This window comes from Canis lupus, chromosome 34, assembly GCF_003254725.2.
Source record: "Canis lupus dingo isolate Sandy chromosome 34, ASM325472v2, whole genome shotgun sequence".
NCBI classification, from domain to species: Eukaryota; Metazoa; Chordata; class Mammalia; order Carnivora; family Canidae; genus Canis; species Canis lupus.
The window spans coordinates 2,249,438-2,259,533 of record NC_064276.1 but is presented as its reverse complement, the minus strand read 5'-3'; the positions used below and the strand labels follow the sequence as shown (position 1 = coordinate 2,259,533).

The 10,096-nt window shown below is 43.7% G+C and overlaps 1 pseudogene; it reads left to right on the top strand.

Annotated features, from left to right (window-relative positions):
- Positions 1-628: 628 nt before the first annotated feature.
- Positions 629-5,728, top strand: LOC125754284 (uncharacterized; annotated as a pseudogene).
- Positions 5,729-10,096: the final 4,368 nt, after the last annotated feature.

Here is a 10,096-nt window from a genome sequence, read left to right as displayed (position 1 = left end):
TGTTAACTGTCATAGCTGTTTACATAAGGAGAGAGAAATTTCAAATTTATTGCATATCAGAATGGCCAACCTTTGATGTGGGATGGCCCCGAGAAGGAACTTTCCACTTACCTATTATCTTATAGGTTAAGGCCGTGATCTTCAGGGACAAACCGGGTGGACACCCTGACCAGGTGCCCTACATACTGGCCTGGCAGGACATGATGGAGAATCCCCCTCCTTGGTTAAAACCATTTTTACCCCCCAAAGCAGAACCCATCGAGATTCTAGCCCTGCAGAAAGCTGAGAAGGAGACCGACTCTACGCACCGAGCGCCCCTTTATCAGGTCTTCCAGGATTCCTCCCTGGAGGACCTGATTCTCCCGCCGCCCTACCAGCACCCCCTCCCCCTTCTGCCCCTCCATTGGAGGCACCGGGGGCTGCAGAAGGGGCACCCCCCTCCCTGACGAGGGAGTCCCTGTGTGCCAGCTGGCAGCGGGGACACACGGATGGACACACCGGGCGGCCTCACCCCCTAAGGTGGGGCGGCAGACTCCACTGCCCTTCCCCTTAGCGTTTCCCCTCCACGCCATGGGACTCCCCCCCCCCCCCCCCCCCCCCCCCCCGCCATGAGACTGGCGGACAGCTGATGTTGTACTGGCCGTTCTCCACCAGTGATTTATATAATTGGAAAACCCAAAATGCAAAGTTCTTTGATAATCCAAGAGATCTAATCGGGCTTTTAGATACTGTTCTCTTTACCCACCAGCCTACTTGGGATGATGCCGACAGCTCTTGCAGGTTCTCTTCACCATCGAAGAGAGAGAACGAATTCAGGTGGAAGCCTGGAAGTCTGTCTTGGGAGAGGACAGACAGCCAACTCAAAACCCAGACCTCATAAAAATGCTGCCTTCCTTTTATCCCGCCCCACCTGGGACCACAACTTGGCTGAAGGTAAGGAGAGACTCCGGGTCCACCGCCAGACTCTAGGGGCAGGTCTTCAGGCTGCCGCACACAAGCCTACCGGTCTGGCCAAGATATATGGTATGAGACAGGGTAAGGATGAGAGTCCAGCAGCCTTCTTAGAGAGAGTCATAGAGGCTTTTAGGCAGTACACTCCTATGAACCCAGAAGCCCTGGAAACAAAGGCCGCAATTATCATGGCTTTTGTTAACCAGGCTGCTCCAGACATTGAAAAGAAATTGCAAAGAGTAGAGAGATTGGGAGAGAAGAGCTTGCAGGACTTAGTGATAGTAGCAGAACGAGTCTATAATAATAGAGAAGTCCAGAAGAACAACAAACTAAACTAAGTGACTGGCAGACCTGAAACCTGGCCAAGATCCTGCTGGCCACAACCATGGACGATCCACAGGAAAGACGGAGGCACCTCAAGAAGCTGGCTTCAGGGACAGGTAAGGAGGATGGCCCTGGTCCCCGTCGGGAGCGCCCTAAACTGAACAAAAACAAATGTGCTTATTGCAAAGAAGAGGGCCACTGGGTGAAAAACTGCTGTAACAAAAGATCTAAGGCCCCTGCCAAGATCTTGGAAATGGAGGACCTGGACGATTAGGGGAATTGGGGTTCAGCACCCCTCCCTGAGCCCAGGGTAACTCTTAGAGTGGAGGGGCAACCTGTTGAATTCCTAGTGGACACTGGGGCACAACATTTGGTTTTATTTCAACCCCAAGGGAAAGTGGCAAACAAGACTTCATGGGTGCAAGGGGCCACAGGCACCAAACAGTACTCATGGACTACCTGAAGAACTGTGGATCTCGGTATGGGCTGGGTATCCTTCATGGTCATCCCTGAGTGTTCCTACCAGTTGTTAGGTCAGGATTTGCTCACCAAGATGGGGGCACAAATTTGCTTCCACCCCAAAGGGGCAAAAATCCTAAACAAAGAGGGGCATCTGATTCGGGTGCTTGTCCGAAGTTTAGAAGATGAATATCATCTCCACCAAACACCCTCAGCCCCAATGACTGACATTGACCATTGGCTGCGGAATTTCCCAAAGTGTGGGCAGAAACTGGGGAAACTGGGCTGGCCCGGCACCGACCGGCCATATACATAAAACTAAAGTGGGGGGTAGACCCTGTCAGGGTCCGCCAATACCCCATGCCTCTCGTAGCATGAAAGGGAATCACACCCCAAACATGACGACTACTGGATTCGGGCATATTGAGGCCTTGCCAATTGGCATGGAATACTCCCTTGCTGCGGGTTTGGAAACTGCACTCTAATGATTACAGGCCCGTCCAGGACTTAAGGGAAGTCAACCGGTGAGTAGAGGATATGCACCCTATGGTCCCAAACCCATAACCCTCCTCTCCACCCTGCCTCCAGACAAAACTTGGTATACAGTATTAGATTTAAGATGCCTTTTTCAGCCTGCCTTTAACACCCAAGAGCCAAGGCCTCTTTGCCTTTGAATGGATGGACCCTGAGAAAGGCATCAATGACCAGCTCACCTGGATTCAAAAATTCACTGACCATCTTCGATGAGGCCTTACACAAAGACTTGGGTGAGTTCCATTCCAAGCACCCTCATTTGACTTTATTACAATATGTAGATGATATCCTGTTGGTGGTGGAGGACCAGGACACATGCCTGCGAGGCACCAGGGACTTGCTCCAGACCATAGTGGCCCTAGGATACCGGACCTCAGCTAAAAAAGCCCAGATGTGCAGAGCAGAGGTGACTTACCTTGGCTACAAATTAAAGGGTGGACAAAGATGGTTGATGGATGCACGAAAGGAACTGTCTTAAGGATCCCACAGCCACAAACCGTCTGCCAGGTATGTGAATTCTGGGGTCAGCAGGGTTCTGTCGATTATGGATTCCGGGTTTTGCTGAGATGGCCAGACCCCTCTATGAGGCCACCAGGCACCAGCAAAATTTTGAATGGACAGAGGCCATGAACAGAGCCTTTAATGACCTTAAACAGGTCTTGCTGTCTGCCCCAACTCTCGGGTTGCCTGATCTAGCCAAGCCCTTCTACCTGTATGTGGATGAGAAAGATGAGGTGGCAAAAGGGGTCCTTGTCCAGTACTTACTTAGGTCCCTGGAAGAAGCCCATAGCCTATCTCTCCAAAAAGCTGGACACAGTGGCTGCTGGATGGCCCCCATGAGTAAAAATTATTGCTGCAGTGGCCACTATGGTCAAGGACGCAGACAAGCTGGCCATGGGGCAAGAACTGCGTGTTACCACCCCACACGCTATTAAAGGGGTACTCAAACAGCCCCCAGACCGCTGGATCAGCAATGCCCGTCTGACCCATTATCAGAGCCTACTGCTAAACCCCACCAGAATTTTATTTAAGCCACCGACAACCCTGAATCCGGCAACGCTACTCCCTAACCCAGACTGAGACCCCCCTCTGCACGACTGTCAAGAAATTGTGGCACAGGTGCACGGAGTCAGAGCTGACCTCCAGGACCAGCCACTGCCGAACGCCGATGCCACCTGGTACACGGACGGCAGCAGCTTTGTCCGAGAAGGAGTCAGATGTGCGGGGGCAGCCGTGACCACGGAGCCGAGACCGTCTGGGCGGGGCCACTGGCAGCCGGAGCGTCGGCCCAACGGGCAGAGCTGACCGCACTGGCCAAGGCGCTGACCGTGGGGGAAGGTAAACGAATCAACATCTACCCCGACAGCCGGTCCGCCCTCGCCGCCGCTCACAGGGAGAGGGCTCCTGACCGCAGAGGGAAAGACTGTTCAAAACAAAACGGAGATCCTTGACCTCCTGAGGGCCCTCTGGCTGCCCAAGGCCCTGGCCATCATCCACTGTCCGGGGCACCCAAAGGCAGACACGCCAGTAGCCAGGGGAAACCGGCGAGCCGATTTGAAGGCAAAGGAGGTGGCCCTTTCAGTGACCCAGGTCTTAGCAACCACAGTACCTGATCCAGGGGCACCGACCCTGCCCGACACCCCCAACTATACTGATGCTGATTTACACTGGATCAAACGCTTGCCCATGACCCAGTGCTTCCGTGGCTGGTGGAGGGCCGCAGACTCCAGCATCATCCTGCCAGAGGAACTGGGACGGCGAGTCCTATCCGAAATACATCGGAGTCCTCCCACGGGAACAAGGAAGATGGAAGACCTCATACGACATGCAAAGATCACTATTAAAGACTCTCGAGCAAAGATCGAGCAGATTGTGGCGAGCTGCCACGCATGCCAGTTAACTAATGCCACCGCCCATGGATAACCTGGCTCTAAGGGGACTGCCCAGGAACCTACTGGGAAGTGGACTTCATTGAGGTAAAACCTGGAAAATACGGATACAGGTATTTACTGGTGTTTGTAGATACTTTTTCAGGATGGACAGAGGCTTTTCCCACCAAACATGAAACAGTACAGTCCTGTGACCAAGAAATTGCTGGAAGACATCTTACCGAGGTATGGTTATCCTGTTAGGATTGGATCAGACAACGGCCCAGGATTCATCTCTAAGGTAACACGGGGAGTCGCACTAGTACCTGGGACAAATTGGAAATTATATTGTGCATATAGGCCCCAGAGCTCAGGACAGGTAGAGAGGATGAACAGAACATTAAAGGAGACCTTAACTAAATTAGCCCTGGAGACTGGTGGGGACTGGGTGATTCTCCTCCCCTTCGCCCTATATAGGGTGAGGAACTCCCCATATAAGATGGGACTGACTCCCTAAGAGATTCCGTCTTCCTCCACCTGTTATGCCCAATTTAAAACCTGAGGGGCTTGCTGAATTTGATGATCACCAACTTCTTTTCTCCCTCCAAATGTTACAACAAACCCATGAGCAGGTGTGGCCTAAGCTGAGGGCCCTCTACGAGACTGGACCATCCCCGGATCCCCATCGATATCCGCCGGGTGACTGGGTGTACGTGCGGAGATACCAACACAGACACTTCAACCTCGCTGGAAGGGGCCTTACATTGTGATCCTGACCACTCCCACTGCTCCCAAGGTCGACGGGATTACTCCCTCGGTCCACTACACCCACACGCCATTCTCAAGGACTTTGTTCCAGAATGGAAAAGCCAACCTGACAAGGACAATCCTCTAAAGCTAAGACTGCGCCATTCTCACTTATTTCCCACCTCCAAGACTCCCTAGTCTGAGGTTGTCCTTCAAAATAGAAGGGGATTAGACTTAGTCTTCTTACAACAAAGGGTGGGGGGGAGTTATGTGCTGCCTCAAACTTAGGATGTTGCTTCTTTGCTGAAATGTAAATGGGAGCGAGAACAGCAACAAGGTTGGTGAGAATCCTGGTTTAATCATTCCCCCTGGCTCACTCTGAGAGCAACCTGGACCCATAATTGGGTCCTTCCTTAAGTTCCTCTGAGAGGGGGAAATGTTGAGGCTGAGAAAATTAAGGCCATTCCACTTTAAGTTCAGCGTTAGCACACGTACAGCCATCCCAGGCCCCTGCGAAGAAGAGCTGAAATTTCCATTACTTCAGTTACAGGAAAAACACAAAAGTTTACAGCTTAATGTCCTAGAAAGCCCCACATTAGCATAAGAATAGAGTCCAGGCCAAGGGCAGGAAGCCCCTATTGAATGAGAACAGAGCTCAATGCCCTTGAAGGCCCCAATTCAAAATGTAAACAGAACTTGAGGAATTGTTCTAGCCCTTCTGGAGGTCCCCGAGACAAGCCCTTAAAACTAAGCTAAAACCCACTTCGGGGTCCAAGGCCTTGCTCCGCTGTGTCGGGTGTACTTGGACACAAGCTCGAGCTTGTAAATAAAGCCTCGTGTGTTTGCATCGGTGTCGGCTTCTCGGTGGTTTCTCGGATTCGCAATCTTGGGCACAACACATATAATATATGTATTTACATATGCATTTATATATGCATATATACATATATTAAGTACATATATACACTTAATACATGTATTATATTTATAAATATATATATGAATTTATATGATATAGACAATCAAATCTAGGAACTTCTTGAAGGCCAGGAAAATTAGAGCATTCCCAAAGCCCTGAATTTTGAAATTGGCCAGAAGTAGACAGAAGCATCTTACATTAAAATTGACTGAAGTTTATCTCAATGAAATAATTGTTGACTATACAATAGTCTGAAATGTAAATACTGCTTTCACTCTTTGAAAGCCAGTTGCCTTGAGAGTCAGACTCCTTTGCATATGTTTTTGTGTTATTAGAAAACTTTCACTCAGGGCTCACGAGTTGTCCACATTTTTTTCTCTAAAATACGAAATATTCTATCACATTCCAGATAATAGAAATCAGCAAATACCTGAAACAGATCATAAAATTTTCAAATTTAGGAAACCTTTTCCAACCTGCAAAAATCCTATGCCTATGTAAGGATTGTCATTTACAACTTACTTTATGCCTATTAGAGGCTTAAGTTCACTTGGTAGAGGTAAATTTGACAGGGATTATATTCCAATAATGTGTTCTTCGATGAAGAGGGTGGAGGAAGAAAATCTTGTTTTATCAAGTAAGGAGTTCAAAGGAAACACTACATTTCCTTTTCATTCTAGAAGGTGAATTGATATCTTTATGTTCATACCTGATAGCACTGATTTACTATTAAATGGATTTTTACTTTTAAATGGATATTACAATGTACTTGCATATGAAATTCATTGCATCTTCTTTATTCAGCAAAGTTTTCCTAAGTGTGTCGGTGTCTGCTCCTTGGTGGTTTCTCGGATTCGCGATCTTGGGCACAACAATCTCAGTGGTTTCTATTATCATCATAATATTTAAAGAATACTGTCAGAGAAAAATACAAGGAAGTATGCCATGAATTGGCATGATAGTAGAATGATGACATGTATAGTAGAATTTTACGTGGGAAACCACTGATTTTATAGAAGCTCTGAAAGATGTAAAAAATTTGACTAGGCACAGATTAATTGAATTCCAATCCTTCACATCTTGTGGAAGATTTCAAAAAAAAAAAAAAAAGCAAGATTGATTTATTTTAAATTGAAATTATTTTAAATTAAAATGATTGATGGTATTTTCAAGGGAATATTACTGGTTCTGATTTTTAAAATTATCTGTGTAATATTGGCTTCCAAAAATTAACTGATTATTTTTCTATTAATTTATTTTGAATGTTTGGGAATTGTTACTCCTGATTTATAACTGATACACAAAGACATATTTCCTTGTTATCATTCCCTCTTTGTTAGTTAAAGACATGAGTTTTTTGAGCTCTGTCAAAATGCAGAGATCGTCTAGTTCATCCAGCTCATGTTTATCAGGAAAGGAGTTTTCTGGGAGAGGATGGGTGACTGCCACTTCAAGGTTGCCAGCTGACTGAGTCAGAGTGGAAGGTAGGCTTGAGACAGTTAGAATTGGGAAGACAGCTAGGGTCTCTGCATTACTGATGGAAGCTTTTACTTCTTTCTTGTTTAGAAGACACTTGGTACTTCCTCTGAGATTTAAAAGTTGAACTTACTTGTGAAACTAGTTTGAAATAGTGCAAAATATGAATTATTTTTAAATTAACAGTCATGAGTTAGCAGAGGCTCAATTTGGCACAAAGTTGGGCATTCAAAAATACACTTGGAAACCTGATTTTATTGTTTTTAAATATGGCTTTTGTGGTAGGTCTTATTTTAATGAAGAAACATTTCATAAACTGCAAATTGAAATACAGGCATAAGTAGTTTTCTTGGACTGTATTAATATGAAATTGTATGTGAATGCAAATTTGTAAAGAGTTTGGAAATTTGATGTCCCAAATATAAATAAAACCTTTTAATAAATACTTAAAATATGGTTTAAAATATAGTCTCATTGACTTTAGAAATTTTCCTACAAAAATGGCTGTGCTTCATTTTCAAAATAAAACAATTGAAATCAGAGTAATTGTGTACATTTCTCAGGTAATCTAGTAATGATAAGCCTAGATTCCAAGTGCACCTGTTCATGTAGACTTTGTCTTTTTCTAAATAAAGTAAAAATGTGATTCAAAGAAAATTCGATTAGGAAGTTAGGTTATTTAAAAAAAGTATATATTCTAAATTTTCTAACTAAGGAGCTAGCAGGTGCAGGACTTCTTAAGGAAAATAAAAAGATGATAAGAAAAAATTGTAGTTCTGATTATTTGCAAGACTATTGGCCTAAAATCGGAAACACAATTTACTTTGATAGTGTAGAAACTTGTATTCTCAAAATTTTCAACTTAGTTTCCTGCAGAGTTTAAAATATGATTGCCATTCTTATTCTACCAAAGTTTTGCATCATTTTACTACAGCAAAAATTGAGATAATATCAACACTACTATGAGAATATTATTATGTCCAATAAATTCTAGGAATTGTTTGGAAATATCAGTTGTATGGTTGACTAATTTTAAACAGGGAGTTAAGAATTCATTCAGATGCCCTCAATGAAACATCACAGTGATTCACTTAGAGAATGGAAAATCATTTCTAAGCAGTAAAATTACAAGTTTTAATCAGTCAATGGTTACTAGTCGAGTTCTACTTATAAAAAAAATAACTTCCATTTTTATGGTATTTGACAGTTAAGAGTTAAGATAGATACTACCTTGTTAACTCTTCATACCAACTGTTGGAATTAGTGAGATGAGTATGTTAAAAAAAACTCCTAAGAGTGAGCAAGATTACACGTATCTGGTCTTTTTATTCTAAATCAATTTGTTTGTTTCCTCCCTACTTATGACACCATGTGTAAATCAACACTAGCCTTGAACTGTGATGAAGTCACTAACTTCAGTATTTTTTTTTATCCAATAAATGAGTTAAGTCCACTATCCATGAAACAATAAAGTAAGAGGGGGAAATTTCCCTAGTGATTGCACTGGCTAGGGAAACCTAATATAAGATGCAAAGTTTTAGGCTATCTATGCCCTACATATTCTCAGAAAAACCTTTGGAGATTCAACTGATTTAGAGTAATCTCACTCTCCAACAGCGTTCTGTGCCATAGCATTGCACTCATCATGGCTCACCTTCTCTCTAAGTTATATGTGATATAATTGGTTCTCATCTCAAATTCTTAGGGTTCCTGAAGGCCACAACTGGTTATGTTTCATCCCTGTATCTCTTATAATACTCATCAGAGTGGTCCTTGACAGTTTTGTGGAATAAAAAATTGCTGTATATATAGCTAGAAATCACTTGAGAGAGACATTATAAACATCAGTATATTTAAAAATGTAGAAACTGAAGCTCTACAATATTGACAAGGTTTTCTGTATAAGTAACAAAGTCGGATACAGTCCAATTTATCTGTGTCCAAACTACCTGCTGCTTTCCTCTGAATAGTAATGCTTTCCATTACAGATATTCTTTGGTAACAACAGGTAGCCCATATCCCAAGTGGGCACATCATGTTTTTGATTCTGTTTGAAAGTGTAGGAATCTCATGTAAACTGTGCTCACACAATTCTGGGCTTACCTCAGGTTATCACTTATAATTTTTAGAATTTTTAAAAGAATTTCACATCTAGTTCTGCAACAAACCATCCTGTCTTTAAGAAATGATTTTCCCTTTGTGCATTCATCACAACACAGTTCTGGCTGTCAATTTTACTAAGATGAGATGTCACAAGTGCCCTAAGCACAGTCTTAGGGTACTACTCCAATTACTTAATTAACTAATTAAAAAATAGGAAGTCAAATTTTGCTCTCTCTTTCTCCTCTTTTCTTTCTCTTCCCTTCCCTTCTCTTATCTCTTTTTGTGAAAGATACAATTGCCAGCCATGGTCCTCTATCTAGTGCTCCAAATGCATTAGAAGATCTTGGGAAGTCATCATCAAGATAAAACAATCAACAAAACTAAAAGGCAGGCTTTGGAATGGGAGAAGATATTTGCAAATGACATATCTGATAAAGGGTTAGTATCCAAAATCTATAAAGAACTTGTAAAACTCAACACCCAAAAAGCAAATAACCTGATTAAGAAACAAGCAGCAGACATGAATACACTTTTCCAAAGAAGACATCCCGATGGCCAACAGACACAAGAAAAGATGCTCAACATCATTCATTATCAGAGAAATGTAAACCAAAACCATAATGCGATACCACTTCACACCTGTCAGAATGGCTAAAATCAGAGACACAGGAAACAACAAATGTTGACAAGAATGAGGAGAAAGGAAACCCTCTTG